This window comes from Lissotriton vulgaris, chromosome 3_1, assembly GCF_964263255.1.
Source record: "Lissotriton vulgaris chromosome 3_1, aLisVul1.2, whole genome shotgun sequence".
Classification (NCBI taxonomy): Eukaryota; Metazoa; Chordata; class Amphibia; order Caudata; family Salamandridae; genus Lissotriton; species Lissotriton vulgaris.
Genome location: NC_141689.1, coordinates 56,676,116 through 56,697,557, shown reverse-complemented (window position 1 = coordinate 56,697,557; position 21,442 = coordinate 56,676,116). Strand labels below are relative to the sequence as shown.

Here is a 21,442-nt window from a genome sequence, read left to right as displayed (position 1 = left end):
ACCGTTTTACCTGTTATTTAAACTAAAATATCTTAATTACTGGATCACATTATGTTTAATACGTTTTTTACTGTGTACATTGTTATGCATCTTTTATGATCTGTGATCGATATAAAGATTTTGAAATGGAAAAAAAAATGGATTTAGACGAATACAGTCCTACATAGTGTATCAAATTACATGTATATATATTTTTTCCAATAGCAGGAACGTTTTTATAATCGCTCAAACGTCCGGAATATAAACTACACAAATAGTTCTTTTAAATGTGAGAGGGAACATGTGTGAAAGGGCGATGTTATTCAACTCCACATTAAGATAGTAACAATTACCAATCATTACCAATAGCTTCAGGGTGCAATATGTACCGGCAAGTAGTGAAAAACACACAGGTGACAGAAAGTTGAGCTGCGAATATTGTTTGCAGTCACTCTCTCACTTCCTCTCTCCTTTGATTAAAAAATTAGACACAATGTTAACTTCCTTTTTATCTTACAGGTTGTGTTTCACAAATTGGCTTCACCGCCCCCCCCCCAAAAAACTTACAAAGCTCTACGTTTGTGTATTCTGCGATGATGCATTGCCATTGTAACAATACCTGAGAAGCCTGCTTCGACATCTGTGAAAGGAGAGAGTGGGTATTGTGCAGCAGCTTCACTGCGTAGAAATGTACAATTACCTCCGACAAGTGAGGATTAGTTACAACAGTCTGAAGGGCAGATCTAAAAGCCCCTTGCGACACTTTTGTGTCACTTTTAACATGGGAACTTCTAAATCTGCCTCTGACTTCCCAAGAAAAACACTCACCTCCAGACTCTGCGATTCAATGGGGTGCAACAGTCTAGATACCCAATATTGACAACTCACCGTTATGCAGTGGGAATGCATGGGATATAGTACTTTGGAAAAAAAGAGCACACAGACACCTCCTTACAGTGGAACTTGTTGTAATATAGTATCCTGAATGTACAAAAAAATAAAGTAAAAATATACGTGTGCAGTTGTGTGGACTATGATATTACTAAATCTTTATACTATCTTTCAGATCACTAAACTGGAGGGTGCACTATAAAACAGCACGTGTTTGGACACACAAAGGAGGCAAAGTGTGAGCTTCGAGTATTTTCTCCAGTATTAACTGCTCCATCTATAACTTTCTCTCTCTCACGGTTTTAATGTCATTTTTCTCTCTTTCTCTCTCTCGCTCTCTCTCAGATCGTTTCTCTTTCTCTTTTAAAGTTATGGACGCTGCTGTTCACTCTGCCGTGTAAAACCAAAGCTGAATTCAAGTTGTGAATTCTGCTGGTCACAGTGTTTACAAAGGTAAGCAGAGCGGCCTAGATATACAATGCCTCCAATTAAATGCATTAGAAATAAAAGAGCTTATTTACAATCCCCTTGCACCACTTTTGCGTCACTTTCAACACAAAAGTGTTGCAAGAGCCTTGTAAATAAGCCCTAAAGAATATTGTCCTGCATAAAGACTTTATCTCTCACCTAATTCTGTATTATCTCTGAATCATTTTAAAGACCTGTTGATCTGTAATGTAAATCTGACGCAGTAGCCACTTCCATACAGACACCGCTTGAGCGCGGGCCTATAAGGCAAGTGAAATGTACCAGGCACACTGCACACGTAAAAAAAAGGAAATATCGTTGAGTGTTACCTTTACTTGTAATGTTTGACCTCATGTATTCACATCAATCTAATTTTAAACACTAATTTTCTTTTTTGTTTTGCAGATTACTTACCGTACTTCTATTGGAGTCCATATCACATTGTGTTTATTATATTGTTTTGTTAAAGTTTTATTTCTAGTTATTTATTGTATTGTCATCTTCAAGTTACGTTTCCATTTATTTATTGTTGTTTTAATAAAAGTCAATTAAAAAATAAGTATAATTCTGAGGCTAACTCTTTACCAGATCTTTACCAGAGTCGATAGCTACGACTAACGGTTCCTATGGAAAAGTTTTAAAACTCCAGCACAGTAACTTTTTCCATTAGCAACGTAGTGTGGTGAACTTCTAACCTCTGTGCTCACGTAAGTGTTCCATGAACTTTTACTATGGTAACAGGCAGAAAGCCATTTGGGGGTAGAGTTGAAAGGTACTGGCTGTACAAAAACTGTTATATTTACCCTGGATCCTCCACAAGACAGAAAGGAAAGCAAAGTAAAACAAAACACTGTGTACCAGATTTATAACCCCCTTGCACCACTTTCGCGTCCAAGGCCCCTCCTACAAAATTAGAAGTGTGTGGGAACCACCACCACCCGGGAATTTGTGTATTGTGGGAGTCAGGCTACGTAGCCCTCACCTGGTGCCCTCAAGAGCCCTAGGGACCGCCACGCCCAGAGCTGGTTCTTGCAGTGTCCCGGGGCGCCTACCGCCGGGACACTGCTGTTTGCTATGAGAAGATGGGAGTCTTGCGGCTCCCGCCCTCCCATAGCAAACTTAGTTTGCATTTTGAAAGACAGAGCAGTGAAATCTGTTCTCACTTTCAAAATCCAAACAAGATTTCATTTCCTCGTGCAAGTCAGCATCTCCCCATGTGGAAAAGCAATGCCGACTCCCGAAGAACGCGGGAAGCCGGCGGGACCCTTGGGGCATAGCGGCTCCCCTCACGGTCCCCAACATTTTTTATAATAAGACCCGGGGGATACGTTCCCCGGGAATATTAGAAAGTACTGAAAGGGGCTATTTTTTTACGGAAAAAGTAAAAGTTGTGCACCCAGCTCAGTGCGGCCCCCTGTTGTGCACACCCTGGATGCACGACTCATAATCTGTAGGGTGCGCTCCATTGCCTTTGGTGCACAACTTCTATGCGTTTGGGAGCCGGCATTACTTTTCCACAGCAGGAGCTACTAACATGCAGCTCCCCATGTCGAAAAGCAATCTGATTTAGAAGAGAGAATAGATTTCCTTGCTATGAGAGGGTGGGATGGGCACCCCGGGACACTACAAAAGCTGGCCCTCCCACAATACATAAAGCCCCGGGGAGTGGTGGTCCCCGGGCCTTTGGAGACCTTACAGCCCCCCTCTCTAGACATGATTTTTTTTGTAACCCAGGGTGGTAACGGGGCCCTTGAGTGCTCCAGGAAGGAAGACACGTAGTCCCCCTCCCACAATATATAAACCCCTGGGGGGTGATGATCCCTGCAGCTTTGAGGACCTTCAACCCCTCCCCCCAATATGTTCTTCTTTTTAGCCCCGGGGGGTGATGATCCCCAAGGCTTGGGGTCCCTCTGGGCCACACATAAAAAGTAATCATTTTGCCCCCGATATTTCCCTCCCCCCAGAGACGAATTATCAAAAAAAAACTCAGTTCTATTTTATTTATTTAATAGCACAGTCCACGGACCCTACAAGCTCCAGCCGTTTTTTTATTTTTTTATTTAACAGGTGAGCCCTGGGGTTTTTTCTAAGACCCCCTCAGAAGGTCTATAGGGTCAAATTATTTCTACCTTGCCCCCTTTCTTCGTTTTGAACACATATTTCACGGACTTCCTCAGCATCGACTCTGCCGAGGCACAAAATGGCTGCCAACAGTTCCTAGTTTCGAATGTTTATAACCGCTTGACAGCCAATTAGCATTGAGCGTTTGATCGGGACGGTGTGCTTATGGTACAATGACAATCCTCGCACAATCTGCGGAATGATGAAAAGCAAAGTCTGGAGGTCACATTATAAATGTACTTTAAATAAAAACCTCTGCCCTGCAAAATAATTGGCTACCAGGACTAATGTAATAGTAAATCGATTTTCGTTCTCTTAAATGGTCACAAAAAGGCTGCATTATCAAAAAAAAGGCACATACAGTAGCAATCCCTTTGGAGCTACAAATCTCGGGATAATAATCTAAAATAAATCTGGTGGAAACGACTGTGTTTTGTCTACTCACAGTTTAACTCATAACAGAGCAGAGAGAGGGTTAATGTGCCTGCTGCAAAGCATATCATGCAGATCACTGATTTCTCTTTATGCGGATAACTCAGTGGGTTACTGATTTTGACAGAGATATCCTTTTGTTACTAGCAATTCTTACGCTGCGGCCCTCACAACATAGCACATTGAACTATAAACATGCACCAAGGAACTGCATGCAAACTGCAAGGTTTGGCTTCAGATCCTTATTGTATTTTTTGCTCAATCTCTCATTATCCTAAGCTTGCTAAAAACACTCCTTTGGGTTCTAATAAAGTCCTATTTGTACAAACAACCCTAATCACTGGGTGACATTTCTGTTTCTGCCAAACATGCACCCTTAACATATAAGGCCTACCAGAAAGGACAATATTTGGCTTCTGCACCTAATAACTCTGGAATTATCAGAATCTGTGGTGTTTTTCACATTATTGGAGATTTGCACCATTTGCCACATGATCCATCATCTGCGACATAATCTGCAGATTTTAACAAAAATTTGTTTTTAGCTCAAATGGTTCAAAGTTACTAAAACACAGTGACATGAGTTGCTGCGCAGTGGAAGGCCCTTCGTAAAGTTTGACTGGTCACCTATCTGTTGCTTATTGCTATATTTGGGATGCATTAAGTCTTGCATGTTTTAGAGTTAGAGCTATTGGCATTGTAATGGAAATGTTTGTTTAATTATGTGTTTTGGTGTGAAGAGGATGCCTGTGATTGCTATTATATGTGTTACAATACATCTAAAAGGAACACATCTGGGAAATTGAATGTGGCGAGGTGTGCCAAGCTCAGGCTTCAGACCTCCAAGGCACAGATGATAAACCCCTTCTGCCTTTTAGAATACCTTTCACGGGGAAACAAAAACCAATTCCAAAAGAGAGGCATGACACCAAAACAGTTGTTCCCAAACCAGAAGTACAAGCATCAACTCTAACAGACTGGTTTATAGAAACCAAAGAGGTTATCACTTCTGAAAGTCTAGTAGCTAAAATCTTTGAATACACTTTCCCATCTGTATTTAGTGACGAGATAGGCCGATATGAGCCTGGTAGGTCCGGCGTTTTTTCCTTCTTTCTAAACACTGCTATACTAGCTTCACCCCATGTAGTAGGATGATTCCCTTTCTGCGCCATTTGGAATGTGGCTAACATGTCCTGTTTAAGAACTTGAAAAAAGGATTTATATATTTCAAGCGGAAGCTTGTCAGGTCCAGCAGCCTTTCCTGCTGGTAATGTATGGGTTTATCCCAAAGTGCGGCACAACTGATCACGTTAACCGGGTGATTACTTTAATCGATCATGCAAATGTGTCGGGGAATCCACTGAGTCTCATATTACTAGATGCAGAGAATGCCTTCGACCAAGTGTCGTGGGCCTTCTTATGGGACCTGATGAAACTTCAGGGATTTGGCCCAAACTTTATTAAATCAATTCAGGTGCTCTACCAACAACCTAGCGCATGGATTAAAGTAATGGGGCTTCAATCAGCAGTGGTGCCAATACAGCGAGGGACAAGGCAGGGATGCCCATGCTCCCCCCTGCTTTTTGCTTTGTACATAGATCCCTTTTTAAAAATGATAGAAAAGAGCAGTCGGGTGCCTCCAGTTAGGATACAATCTCAGCAGTACCGTGTATTGGCGTATGCTGACGACGTAGCCGTGCTCTCACCAAGGCCAACTATGGCTATGCCTGAAATTGAAAATTTAGCACGACTATATGGATCGGTATTGGGGTATAAATTAAACACCGCTAAGACTCAGATACTTTGTATGAATATTAAGTCTTACGATGATCCACGAGTCTCAGCTGTGGTTACTTATTTGGGAGTGCAGATTAGCACTGGAGCCTCGGCCACGGTAGAGGCTAACTGGCAGAAGCTGACACATGGGGTCCGTAAGCAGTTGGATCAGTTAGAATGTCTACATCTGACACTGGTAGGTAGATGCAACGTCTTGAAAATGATGGTATTACCTAAAGTGCTATATCTTTATCGATGTTTACCATTAGAGATTACCTGTGCACTCATTTCACAACTGCAAGCAATCTGTATGAGGTTCATGTGGTCTCAGGGGAAAGAGGGACAGGCTAAGAAATATATGGTGCTGCCCAGGGCAGTGGGTGGCTGGGCAGTCCCTGATTTTCTTTTGTATTATTATGTAAGTGTGCTGCAGCGAATGAATATCTTATTAACTGGTCAGGGACCTGTGGAGCCAGCACTGCAACCTTCTATATATTCTTTACTTTTAGGGGCTGAAGCTAGGAATCGGCTCTTTATCGACATAGACTGGAATTATTACAAGCGCACAAGGTTTAAGGTGATTGCTGCTGCGTATAAGGCGTGGAAGGCAATAAGGAAGCAATATAATATTGGAAGCGTGTCCATCTATACCCCATTAACTGCACCGATCCTGCACCCCAGTATTTGCTGGGAACGCATAGTGGTTAACTGGCGCTTAAGAGGCTTAATAACAGTTGGAGATTTCTATAATACAGATGGGTTAAAATCTTTCCCCCAAGTGAAGGAACAATATCAGTTGTCTACTTTGCACTTTTTCAAGTATCTGCAGCTGCGTGGATATCTTATTAAATTGAACATAGTGAACGTGGCTAATCCTCTTATTGAGGCAAATAAAAGACGCGCACGCATCGGGGCACTGCATAAAATAATTATAGAGGCAATGCCCAATGATTTGGAATCACACCGAATAAAATGGGAAGAAAGATTAAGGAACCCTGAAATACCATTGGAGCTCTCGATTGAACTGGCTGGCCGGTTATTTATGTCCGCCAACTTGAAGACACAACATTATAAGACTTTGTTTTATCTTTATCGTACGCCTGATAAAATTGCAAAGTGGGGGGGAGACCCAGATGCAAAGTGTTTTAGATGTAATACTTTACATGCTGATGTAGTGCATATCTTTGGTACTTGCACAAAATGGATCACTGAAATAATATCGACGGACACAATATCGACTTGCCAGAATATCGTGGACAAAATATCGACAGTCAAAATATCGAGTTTGTATCTACAAACAGGTAAGTACAAAAATATCGAGTACAAAATATCGTTAACAATAATATAGATGTAAAAAATATCGACTTTATTAAAAACAGTGTTAAATTAAATTAATATTAAATTTAAATTACTAAAATATACTTAAAACTACTTAAATTAAATTATAATAATTAAATAATAAATGAAAATAATAAAAATAATTTTTTACAATCTTATTAGTTGACCCTGAACCCTAAAAATACCCCTTTACCCAAAAACCCCAAACTGACCCTGAACCCTAAAAATAACCCTTTACCCAAAAACCCAAAACTGACCCTGAACCCTAAAAATGTCCCTTTACCCAAAAACTGAAAACTGACCCTGAACCCTAAAAATACCCCTTTACCCAAGAACTGAAAACTGACCCTGAACCCTAAAAATACCCCTTTACCCATGAACTGAAAACTGACCCTAAACCCTAAAAATACCCCTTTACCCATGAACTGAAAACTGACCCTGAACCATAAAAATACCCCTTTACCCATGAACTGAAAACTGACCCTGAACCCTAAAAATGCCCCTTTACCCAAAAACTGAAAACTGACCCTGAACCCCAAAAATACCCCTTTACCCATGAACTGAAAACTGACCCTGAACCCTAAAAATACCCCTTTACCCATGAACTGAAAACTGACCCTGAACCCCAAAAATACCCCTTTACCCTAAAACTGAAAACTGACCCTGAACCCCAAAAATACCCCTTTACCCTAAAACTGAAAACTGACTCTGAACCCTAAAAATGCTCCTTTACCCAAAATGTATCAATATTATTTAATTACCAATTAATTATTAATTAACAATAACAATAAAGTAAATATATTAGAACATTAGCTGTAATTATTTTAATAATTAATATTATTTTTTCCAAATTAATTACTTAAAAATAACACAAAATTAAATATATTAAAAATTTACTCTAATTAATGTAATTAACTAATTACAAATAATTAATTAACAATTAATTACTAATTCAAAATATGTTCAAAATTATATTAATTAATTAACTAATTAATATTAATTAATTATCAATTAATTATTAATTAAAAATATTAACAAACATATATTAATTAATTAATTATTATTAAATTACTTCCCACCCTATTCCCCTATAAACCCACAACCCGCTACAGAATTACATTACGCAATTATTATAAAAACAAAATTCATTTAATAAAATATTTTATAACATTAATACACACTATTCACACATATTATTACATAAAAATACACTATAAAATATTATATATTATTAAAAATTCGATATTTTTGCTATCTATATTTTATACAGTCGATATTACTTCACTTACCTGAAAAACAATATTTTTGTAGTCGATATTATGTCCAGTCGATATTATGTCCAGTCTATATTTAAAACTCAATATTATGTCCAGTCGATATTTTGGAGTCGATATTTTGTCTGTACACCGCACAAAATTATTAGAATTGTTCAGACACACAAACGGGTTTCTATCCGAGATTCTGGGTGTTCCTATACAACTTTCAACAAGTCAGATTTTGTTGGGTATAGATACAGATGAATTGCGTACAGATCACGGTAATGAAGTTTGTTATTTGATATTCATTGCATCAGCAGTGCTAAGGTTGTGCATTGCCTCAGCGTGGCTACAAACTAAGGCCCCTTCATTTGATGTGTGGAGAACTCGCTTTCTCTTTATGTATAATATGGAATACAATCTGTATATTTTGAAGGGGAGGCGGAAAAAAGCACTGGGGCAGGCAATATGGGGCGCTGTTAGGGCATATATGGACATATAAGATTGTGAGGTTAAGCTATCTAGTGTACCTACATGGCTTCTGTCCTTTTTTTTGATTTCTGTTTTTTGTTTTTTACTTTATTATCATCTAAGGACAATTTAATATAAATTGATCAGTCATTTATTTGCATGTGATTTGGTAGGATTTAATGTAGGTGTCTTGACGCTGCTATTTTGACTTGATCTTGTCAATGCAAGCAATGAATGATATAAAGGAACAGTTTATTTTTCAGTAGCATAAGTTGTCCTCTAGTCTCAAACATCTTGTATATATCTGTAATCTCTATGATCCGATGCTGCATTGTATAACCCACTATAATCGAATGTTTGGTTATTTTTGTACCTGTGGTCTCTATCTAATAAAGAAATTAAATTTAAAAAAAAACTATAACAGACTGGTTTATTGTACATTTTATCTTACTATTTAAGATGTATGTTGCACGAACCTGTGAGTATACAGTAGTAATTCACGCGTGAATATATTTGGAGCCTTTGTATGTAAAGATAAGGGTACCTCTGACTAATTTTCCTAAATCAGGGCAAGTAAATCAGTTGTAAGTAGAACAGATTTATGATAGTGGAATGTGGTTCCTGGACCTAGACTACATACACAATGTAATATAAATGCACATGTCAGATTCAATATAGAGAAAAATATTTTTTATTATTTTTTAATTGTTTATATTCTTTGTCTAGAACACTGAGGGCCATATTACCAAGCAGGGCGATAGGCAATTATTGCCGCTTTAGTGGCCGTTTCCGGCCGCTAAGCAGCGATAATTCTATCGCTCTATTAGCAAGCTGCCGCTAACAGCAGTTAGCGACAGCTTTTAGGCGATAGCGAGCGGTTGGTCCCGCTTTGCATGTCAGCCATATTTATCTCTAATGACATGCAAAGTGGGCGTACCCAACCTGTTAGCGACCTATCGCCAATTAGCAAGGCAGGCGTAGCGATGGAAATATTCACGCTATCACCAAAAAATAACGCCTGCTCTGACCTGTTCTTAACCATGTTATCCAATGGGAGGTGGAGAACATGGCTAAAAGCATTTCGTCGCTAATGCGTGAATATCGCTGTATTCCCAGCGATATTCACGCTATCGCCAGAAAATGTATCGCTTTGGAGCTAAAGGTTGCTAATAGCACGTTATCGCAGCGATTATTTCTGGCTATGCTTAGCGATAAAAAAATCGTTGCTAAGCCTAGTTAGCGATAACTATTGCTAATGGTTGGTAATATGCCCCTGAATGTCTATACAAGTTAACCTTCCGTGCTCATGACGAGCTCAGCTAGTCATGAGGCACGGTGCTCGTGTGCTCATGACGAGCTGAGCTCGTCATGACCACACCCATTTCCATTATGGTCCAGCACAGAAGAAGATTATCTCAAGCATCCAAGGTGTTAATAGATTTAAACTCTACAAAACAATGGGGCATATTACCGATGTGTGCGTTGCAAAATGCACAACGCACATCTCCGTATCATCGGCTATCACCGGATTTCATCGCCTAATTAGCACGCAAATATCATTGCGCATCAGGCAGGCGATTAGAAATCCGGCGATAGTCGGCGATATGGAACATTAGCGCATGAAAACAAACATTGTTTTCATGCGCTAATGTGGGCCTTGATAATATGGGGGGGTGGATTCAGCTTTATGATCCACACCCCCATGTTAACAATGCCTAATGCCTGGTTGGAGCAGGCGTTGGGAGACCTGAGATAAATGAGTTTATCACAGGTTTTTGTCTCCCAACGCCTGCCTTGGTAATAGGGTGTTCCCACCTCCAACCACATTTTACATGTGGTTGGACGTGGGAACTCCCACTTTGCATGTCGGCGATAAACATCGCTAATGACATGCAAAGTGGACGTTCCCACATCCAACCACATGTAAAATGTTGTTGGAGGTGGGAACACCCTATTACCAAGTCGGCGATAAACATCGCTAATGACATGCAAAGTGGGCTCTGCCCAGGCTTTAAAATGCCCTTGGTAATAGGGCTCTAGCTTTATCGCCGCTTTCTCAGCACAATTCGCCGAGAAAGCGGTGATACTAGCCCTTGGTTATATGCCCCAATGTGTAGCGTTTAACTTTTGTGATTCTATTCCCTATTGAACATCCTAACAATGTGCTATGATTCTATTTCTTATTTTCACAGTGTTGACAATAGATATTATAATGTTGGAATTGATTAAACATGCACACAAAAGTATATACAGATTCTTAGTTCATTAAATGGAAAAGACATTCATTTCTAGCATGGATTTGAAGATTTTAGATCCTACGCGCGTTTCGGCAGTACGCCTTCATCAGGAAGCCATGTACCTAGTTAATGAAAACCTAAACAGGGTGCAAATAACCAAAATATATGTAAGTGTTGCACAAGGGTCCTATTTACATAGTTAAGCCCCCAAAAGGGGGTCATACACAGTACTTTTCATGGATTAACGTAACCACTAGACATAAGTAACACAATTACATTAAAACTTAACCTATAAACCACAAAGGTTTGTGACAATTAATCTATGTCACCAAATACCCGTCACCAAGTGTTGAGCTACATCAGAAAACCAAAGAGTGAACCACTCACTATATGTCAACCCATTAACGGGAAAAATAATTTGATATAAAGAGTTTGAGAGGAAAAGAATGAGAAAAGATAAAGAAGAAAATAGCTAGATATGTCTCCACTACCATTAACCATTGTGGGATAACTAGGTGCTGAACGGGCAAGATTTTCCCTTATCATCAATGTGTATTTGTGTAGCGTGTCTCTTGATTGGCTTGCACCACATGCTGCTTATCCATTTTGATATATTGCTGGCAGTTTCAAAGCTTAGACCTAATCTGACAAACACCACCGACTTAAAAACCATGTAAGCGTTCACACATAATGATCACACATGGTGCATTTGTATTTCTTCGTTTGTGTCACCTAAAGTAGATCTAGAAATCATCAACACTTCAGGCACAGCAGGACCTCAATAGTGTGTCAATAACTGTTGTGTGATCTGGGTGCATCTTCAAAGCACTGGCGATGGGAGCTGGATCTGGCTGTTGTAATGAAAGCAGTGACTGCGTGGGTGAGGGGTCTAGTCATGAAGACATGGGAGCTTTCATTTGCCCTTTGTGTGTGGTAAGGACCTTTGGCTTATGTTCAATGATGCACAAGTCTGAGACTGTTCACTCCATCTGCTTTTACTGGGCAAAGTGATGTTTAACAGTCTGTTCCTTGCTAGTCTAGCACTTTCTTTGGCCCTTTCTAAACCCTCTCTATCCCGCCTGCAGCTTGTTAAAAATATAGTTTCAAATTCAGACATGCTAAATCGCTGCTCCAGAAAATTGATGGGCTTGCAATCTAGGCTAGAGTCCCATTCAAAACTCTTTTTGGAAATGCTGGTAGATTCCTGACTGCTAATCAAAAAAGGGGGGGGGGATCACTTGTCCTGTGTAACCTGGGTACAGTTCTAACTAGAATGACCCTTGGTAAAAGACCCTCATACACGTGTAGTAATGGTGGTATGGGCGGTATATCTTGATTCTCCGCCTTCGTTTACACGTCGGTGCAGAATCATGGGGTCAGTTGGTATGCACCCTCCGCCTGGAGGAGAACACCCTAGGTTAAAACAGTAGTGATCAGTGATTAAAGGTGATGTGTGGGTGAATATCTTAAAAACAATCCAATCATGCCAGGAAGAATATGATTTTATTGTCCGGGATTGAATTGGCGGTGGAGGATATGTCAGAATACGTTTGAGAAATGATTAGGTTTCACACATATTCCATCCTCTAGTGTTCAAACAATGGTCGACATGTTTCAGCCTTCTTGCCCATAGGGTCGGTACGGCTTTCTTCAGGACCAGGTGAGTTCTGTGCAAAAGAGTGGCGTATGCCTACTCTTTAAATGAAGGTCAAAATTGGACCTTTCATGGGCTAAATTGTTACCATTTCAATAGATTCCTGAATCAATGTTTGGAGTTTTGGTCAAGTGGCCATCTGCCAACCTCTAAATGATTGCCTAATTAAGCTTGGGGGCGGGAGCTTCTTGGCCCTCGGTGTGCCACTCCCTGCAAGCCAATGCCAGCCGCGCTTAAGCCAATTTCTTACTTTGATGGACCCCGCAGACCTCATAAAAGGAAGTTTGCATCTGCATTTGTGTAAGGCAAGGGTTTTATTACTGCTTTACTCCCCAAATGTTAATGTTTGTTAGCTTTCTTTTATTGTTAAAAAATATCCCAGCAGTAGCATAAGTAATAAAATACAATCCACAAAGCAAGAAAAGGATACTGTACCACAGGCTGTTACTAGGTGTCCCTGTGGAGATGTAATTTTACCTGTATTGGCCACATAAGGTTCTGTACTCTTACTTTTGCTACTGCTGGGATATTTGTTACCATAAGAAAACTAATAAACATTATTATTTGCAACACCGTTAGATCAACCTTTCAGCAATGCGAAACCTTTGCATTGCAAATGCTTGTTTTTGTTTTTACCTTCAGAGCAGGGGACTAAGTTCATGAGTCTTGTCACGACTGCTTGCAAAATGTTTCTCATGTTCCTGACAGCTAAGAAGACTGCTCGCTCCCGCAGGAGTCTGACTGCCCAAGGGAAAAGAAAAGCTCCCTGAGACAATGAAAAAGCTCTGACTTTGAATTGGTGTTCCCGCAGGATTCTTGCATTAGTCCCTCAGATCCAGATATACGCATATGTTTGTACTTTTATTTTTCAAAAACAACTAAATGGATTATTCAGCAGTTTTTCCATGGCAATGCCTAAAACAGTCTATGGAAAATGCATGAGGACATTTTATTTTTTGACCCTCCTATTTTTGAGCTCACCAAATTAGTGTAGATGGGTCACATGACTCCAAAAGAATAAGGGAGGGAAGGTCCTAACTTACTTTTCACTTGGCACTAATATGTGATTCCCCAAACCTTTTTTTTATGCTTAACTCCTGATGTGCTGACTGAATGGTCACTTTTTATGGAAATTGCCCTTTCTGCAGGGTTACCCCAAAACTTTTGCCTTCCTCCTCCTCTGTTTTTGACTTCATTTGTTCTGACTTTAAGACTCTGAGCTCTTTACCACTGCCGACCAGTGCTAAAGTGAATGTGTTCTTATCTACATGTGATGACAATTGGTTTATCCATGATTGGTATATTTGGTTCACCTATTAGTCCCTCGTAAAGTAGCATACCATATACCCTGGACCTGTAAACCAAAACCTCCCGTCACTCTACCACAGAGCCTTGACCGCTGAGCCTCACTCACTAGCGCTTCACTTATGGCATGCTGCCCTCACTGCCTGCCTAAATATGCTATTGCAGTCATCGTTCCCCAGCATTACCTTCCTGCCAGCTCCCGCCCTCGACCCAAATTGGACATTTTTTCCCGAACCAGCACTCCACGTGCGGCCTGGCCAGCACCCCGGGGTGCTATTCCAAACTGGATTGGGTAATCCCTTCAATTGCATATCTCCTGGAGTCATTATCCAGGCCTCGGCCCTCTCTGGCCTCTCCTACCAGCGGCAACCACCCAGCTTCCATCGTGCGCCCCTCCCAGCGCTACGGGAACCCTTCCCTTGGCTAACTCGGATCAGTCCTTCAATTAATTTACCCTCAGGCTTCTCCACTCCTCCTTACTCTGGTCACTCCGTGATGGCTCACATTGGTGCAGGTTATTAGACCTCATTGCCCTTTGAGCACGAAGCAACTTCCCATGCACTTGCTTTCATGTTCAGTCATGATGATGATCCCATAACCTTACTGGGGATCGAAACGTCGTCAACACTTACATCTTAACTCTAAATTGTAATTCTAAATAATTGTGGAGTACAAGATGTATTTTCTGATTGTGACTTCTGTTAATTTGCATTTTCATATTTAAAGTCACTTTTTAAGTCACCTGCCTGCAGTAAGGAAATCGGCTGATTTCCAACTACCCTGTCAAGTACTGCTCACTCACCTTTTCATGTTTTGATTTGTTTGAGTAATTTCTTAATAAAATCCTTTAGCAATCAATTTAGACAAAAATAGGCCCAATCTTGATTGTAATATTGTGGTTAAATATTTTGATTTCAACAGTAAGCGACCATTGTCTCTTAAAAATACCTACTGCCCTTGGTCCCTTTTTGACTACAAGGGTTTCCTTGTTTCTTCTTCTGAGCTAGTAGGCCTGCAGCACTGACTGTGCCAACCACAGAAGTGGCCTTTCAAATCTGTCTCAGGCCTGCCGCTATAGGGTTTATGAGCACAGTTTCCTGCCACCTTCACTTGGCATTTACAACTATTTGCCAAAACATAAACTCCCTTTTTATTAAATTTCAGTCACCTCTTAGATAAGCACTGGGTGCCCTAAGTCCATGGTGCTGTGTAAGTGAAAGGTACCACTTGTACCTTTTTTTTACATGTCCTGGTGGTTACAACCACCCAAGTTTGTTTTTACTACTGTGAGGCCTGCTCCTCTGATAGGTTTTTAGGTTTAATTCCTGATTGCAAAGGAGTAGCTGCTTTATCTATACTACTATTATAAAGAGAGAACTTGAACCTTTTGGCCAGGTAAACTCGGGATCCACAGCGCCAATCTACACACCCGATACATCTATGAAAATGTCAGGGTGTGTAGATGGACATAGGCTATATAAATAAAAATAAAAAGTAAATAAAAAAATTCAATTTGTAAACAAAGTAGTCCCCTGAAAGTAGCGCGGCCGGGACCTAGTGCTGGCCGCGACGTGCGTGATGACCGCGACGCGACGTGCGTGATGACGATGAAGGAGGAGCGGCGGTGCACTGACGAGCGGCTGTGCAGTGAGGAGCAGCGGCACAGGTAAGTAAAGGGAAAGTTCAGTGCGAGACTGTGTGATGCAAGGGGAGGCAAGAAGGAGGCAGCAGTAAAGGAAAATGTTGGAGCGTGAGTGAGTCGGGGCGGGAGGGGGGCGGGAGTGAGTCGGGCGGTAGGGGGGCGTGAGTGAGTCGGGGCGGGAGGGGGCGCGAGTGAGTCAGGCGGGAGGGGGTGCGTGTGAGTTGGGGCGGGAGGGGGGCGCGAGTGAGTTGGGCGGGAGGGGGCAGGAGTGAGTCGGGGTCGGAGGGAGTCGGTGCGGGAGGGGGTCGGGACGGGAGCAGGTGTACTGCCCCCAGCCCCTTTCTGCTCCAGGCAACGCTGGGGCGGGCTGCTAGTGTTCTATAAAATTGAATTGGTGATGACAAATCCTCTTCATTGGTAAAGTTGTGTCTGGTATTACTAATCTAGAAATGCAGTTTTTAGAAAGTTTACATTTCTCTGCTCTTAGCTCTCTTGTATGCCTCACAGTCTGTCTCCAAAAAATGTCTCGGGTAGGGTGACAGCTACACTGTGTGCATGCCTTTCAGAGAGCCACAAATACTGTTCGGTCAGCTGCATCTGCATTAAACTACATACTGATGGGTCTTCCTGGGCAAGAAGGAGGGGAGGAGCCGACACATACACGTGAACAGGTAGGAGTATTAAGTACTGTGAGGAGGTGAGCTGGACAGCTGGGAATTAGGAAGCAGGAGAGTGATGCTAGAGGTGGCAGCACCATCAGGGGTGAGCAGGGGCAAGGAAACAGTGACAAATGGCACGACAGTGCAAAGTTCAGGAATAGAAAAAGACAGAAAGGCAGAAAAATGTAAAAAAAAAAAAAGAAAACAAGAAAAATACGGAGAAAAATGAAGGAAAAATTAAATGCAGAAGCAGAGAGACAGAGGGCTGAGCAGCAGTAGAGCTGAAAAGCTCTTTACTAGATTACCAGGGCGGGCCTCGAACTTGCAGACAAGCTAGGGTCAGGAGCAACAGCTACCAGGCAGAGCTGCGCATGGAAGGAAGCAGATCACTGACGGATCTGATAAATGTCAGGATCATCTGCTATTATCTCTATCTTTATAGTCAGTTCTTGGTACAGGATATTCTGGCAAGGGTTCACAAATACAATTTAAGCCTTTAAATCCTTACCATTTTGGCCGTTGCATTTGTGGTAGAAAAATAATGTGTCTTTGATGTTTTTCCAAGGGAATAATCTTTATACAAGTGTTAAACGAGATGGCCAGATAAATACTTTTAGATTAAAGTTATGTTCTAAATAGGAGCAGCCAGTTTACAGGTCTTGCTGGTGTCATGTGCAGAACTGTGGTGTTCTTCTTTGATGGAGAGCAGTAACCTGGTTTGTTGCATAGAAACAAAGAGTGAACTGTTGTTGGGTATCCCAAGAGGACAATATAGGAAGAGAGCAGGAAATGGAAGGAAACCAAAAGCACCACTTTGGTCACCATAACAAGTCAATTTCATTGAACATATCTGGAAACCGAAAGCACAGGAATTAAAAAAATGTGTTCTCCTACTGAATTGTCAAAGGTAAGGGTGACAATGGACTTTCAGAAGTTCAAAAGGTAAAAACTATAGCAGTAAAAATATTTAATCTGGGATCACTAGAGACAGACAAAATTTAACAAACAAGGATTTTTTTTAAACGAATCACAGTGCTTCTTCCAGAAAACAAATGAAAAAGAGGGCAAATGCAATCCTTTCAAATAAAAGGAAAGTATTCATACAGGCTGGCCTATTATGGCTCTTCAGAGTTAATTTGACGTGCTACTCTAATTCAGCAAGCCATTTAGTAATTTGCCATCTGCGTAGAACATATGTAATGAATGAGCAGTTGGATATTTATAAATCATGGATCCATTTTTGGGAACCTTATACAGATAGCAGTGTTTTACTACACTGCACAGGAGGGGTGGCCAATGGGGTGATTTTTAAACACAATGGGCCCGATTCACAGAATTAACTTAAGACAAAATCCTAAACTTACTACTTTTGGTATTCACAGAATGCACTTACTACTTTTGGTATTCACAGAATGGATTTATGACTATTAACTTTACGTCTGCACTCGGGCCGGAGATTCCGGCCCGGAGGTGGAGCTTCCGGCCCGGAGGCGGAGCTTCCAGCCGAGGCGCAGAGCTTCCGGCCCAGAGGCGGAGCTTCCAGCCCAGAGGCGGAGCTTCTGGGCCAGAGGTGGGGATTCTGGCCGGTGGCGGAGATTTAGGATTTTGTCTTAAGTTAGTTCTGTGAACCGGGCCAATTGTGTTGCTGAGTTGGACCTCATCTCATTCTAGGGACTAAGGGAATACTCAATTAAACAATCAATCAAGCCGTATTTGTATAGCACTACCAATCACCCTTGAGGATAGCCAGGTGCTATGTTGCATGGCTTAGTCAAAGAGCCAGGTCTTGAGTATCTTCTAGAATTCTGCCATTGGGGGTAATGTCTAGAGGTGGAGGGAAGGCTGTTCCAGGGCTTGGGGTGAGGTAGCAGATGGAACAGCCTCCTCTGTGGCTTCAGCAGATGTGTGGTGTCTGTGTGAGGGTGGTAGAGCTGAGTAATGAAAGTATTCCTACTCCTATTTTTTAGCAAGCATTTGCAATGCAATCAGTCTCACCTTTGGGACCTTATACGTATTTAGCTATGCAGCACATAAGCCTGGGTGCTGAAACGTCTACTCTTCTTTAACATGGAGGGAAAGTAAGAACCAAACTGTATGACAAGTAAGGTATGGGAACACATGGAGAGAAATATTGCCTTTCAGCGGCAAATGATATAGTCCAAAGCTCTGCTTTTAATATGAAATCAGGGCCTTCGGTGGACATATCACTAAAAATACAAGATTTGAAAAAAATATTGTCTACGGGTGCTCGTGGAAGACAATTTCTATGGCCTGGAATCTAGAGAATGCTAAAGTGATTCTGGTATTTTACTGACCGCTGCTGGTCGTTTGCTATCAATACAGTTAGCAATTCTGATATATTACTGACCTCTACTGGTCGGTTTCTACGAAGACAGTTAAATAGAGGCAGTTGAACAAGCAGAAAGCAATTCTGGTATTTTACTGACCTCTACTGGTCGTTTTCTATCAAGACAGTTAAATACAGGAAGTTGAACAGAGAAAAAGGGTTGTATGACAGAACCACGCATGCGATTACTTCACATGCATTAACAACGCAATCTTTACCACGACCGCGTCTTTACCACACATGCCTTTACCAAGCATGCCTTCACAATGTATTTTGCTGTAAAGGGATGATCGGTAAAGATAAATGACTGGTAAAGGTTACACGCCAGCCCCACACCCTGAGCCCTAAAACCCAGCCCCCAACCCTTAAATCTAACCCGACCAAGGGAACTTTAACACCCCTGCCATGAGCCCTAAAACCCAGCCTCCAGCCTTTAAATCTACTCCGCCCACGGCCACTAAAACACCCCAGGCCCAGCCCGGAGCCCTAAAACCTATTCCTAGAACTAAAAACGACAACAACACCAGCCTAAAAAATACCCCAGCCCTGAGCCCTAACACCCGTTCCCCAGCCCTCAAAACTACCCTGACCCCATCCCTGTCCAAAGAAATACTAACCAAGCTGCAGGCTGGAAGTCCAGGCAGGAAGACTCCAACACCTCCCACCCCCACCCATTTGTTCAAAGTCTAGAATGCTGATTCCCTATACCACACATACAGTATATTCAAGAGGTCTCTAATGCTCAACCTAAAAATGGAGTGCAGAATGTATTCATCCTGGTTTTCATGATATACTAGGAGAGGATAAGGTCTCAGCAGATATTGTCACACATCTCCAGGGAGGTGAGGTGTACAATGGATTTCAATTTGCTCCAAGATTGTGTTACCTGATGTGTTTGTTGAATTGCTTTGCGGTGAATAAAAATGTAAAACATCTCCTCACCAGCTTCCTCTCTCCCCCCACATTCCATCCCCATTCACCGCCCCCTCCCAACCCTTCCTCCATTACTTCTTTTTCTTTCTGTCTCTTCTCTTTCTGTCTTCTCATCTCTATTCCATCTCTCCTTTTGCATATCATAATCCACCGAGTAATACTCTGCCAATACTCTTGTAATCCTTCATTCATCTCTAGCTCCCATGACACTATGATACTATTCGTTTTTTTAAATACAAAAGGACTATGTTCGGGTAAGTCGAGGCATAAGGACTCTGAACGGATCTGGTTTTATATAAGAGTGATCAGCACCAATCATCCTCCGCATCAAATGTACCTCAATTACAAGTCCATCCATTTGACCTAGTGTTCTGACTTCATTCATGTTTTTCCTAAAAAAGCTCCCTTATTCTTTTCTTCTTGTTCATTTTATTAAAACCTTTTCTCCAAAGTAGCCAAAATGTGGAAATTGTGTTTTTGGCTTGAGAGTGAGCTACTGAGTGAATAAATGATGGCCATGATTGTATCAAAGTGCGCGTTCTTCTAGAGAGGCGTTGGGGTTGTGTACTCACAGGTAACCAGCGATATCTCTTGCTTGACCTTGAGGCTTTCTGTTTTGACCGGGCGGTGGGTGGCACGGTGAGGTGGTGGACCAGGAGGGACAGGGTCATCTTGGGTTTGTACCAAGTTTTGAGATGGAAACTTTGGGGGGTTCGAATGAGGTCCCAATAAGACCAATCGATAGGAGCCTTTATACTTGTCTGCCCTCTGAGTGCTTCTCTTTGGCTGAGAGACACTGATATATTGAGTAACAAAGAGCAGATGTTCAGGAGCCTTTACCACATTGTGCACAGGTACCCTCAGGATTGAGCACAGCGCCCTACAAGAGTCTGAGGGGAGGAATTTCCAAGAGCTAGCCCTCCAGCACAGCTATGTTTATTGACTTTTAGTTTTGCGATGCCTCGTTTTCTAATTTTAGTGCTCCCCTTTGTTATTTTAGAGTAAAGAGCCTTTGACACCCACATGTGATGCGTATCAACCCATGACCACTCAGTGGCATGATGTTTGAGGCTGGCAAAATGAAGCTAGAAAAGGCTGCCTTAGACCTTTGTCTGCTGTGCCTGGAAACAGTGTCCCTGCTGCAGGTGGGGTCTCTTCCTCACACACCTGTAATAAGGTGTAAAATTACCCAGATAACCAAGCCAAGTTATGACTCAAAGTGCTCCAGCGATCCACACCCTGGCAGTCCAAGGGAGTGTTGCTTGTTGAACTGTGTGGAGGGTGGTTAAGGCTCAGAAATGTGACCCCAGCTGTGGTTAGGAGAGCACTGTGTCGCTTGCTAATGCAGACACACTCCCAGGGGCCAGAACACAATTACATACAGCGCCCTACCGTAGTCATTAGTTAGGAGTCACTCCTTCTGTCTGTAGTCTGCTTTTAATGTGTCCAAAGAGCATTCTAACACATCCTGGGATCTCTGGGAACAGCTGGAGAGTCAACACATGATCAGGATGAGGAAATGCCATCTGAGGTGTGAATGTGGTGAATGCCTTTAGCACACAGTATAGCTCAACAAAGTGAACATTACGGTGCCAGGCGCAAGGACATATCTTTAGCCGGAATGAAATGATCTGATTTCTGTCTCAACTGATTATGCAATCTGGTCATATGCAGGTGCTGAACTATACTTTGGCTTGATTCCATGATGTAGTCAGGCATGCCTGTCATTGTAGATCTACACATTATTTGCATTTGGTGCCTTCCATGTACCTGCTCAGGGTTTGGCTGTTGCCTATGACATCCATCCATTCAATGCTCATGCTGGTTGCTTGTATCACATTATGTTGACAACATAACATAGCAGTGTCTCGAATCCCTGCCAGGAGCTTGGGAGACGTCCAACTCCCTGCTCAAATGATAAGTTGGTAAACCT

General features: G+C 41.8%; 1 protein-coding gene across 2 annotated transcripts in view; it reads right to left on the bottom strand.

The window, feature by feature from the left end:
• LOC147725937 (uncharacterized) overlaps positions 1-21,442 on the bottom strand; it is a 124,008-nt gene that overhangs the window by 91,658 nt on the left and 10,908 nt on the right. The gene's annotated exons all lie outside the window — the stretch shown is intronic.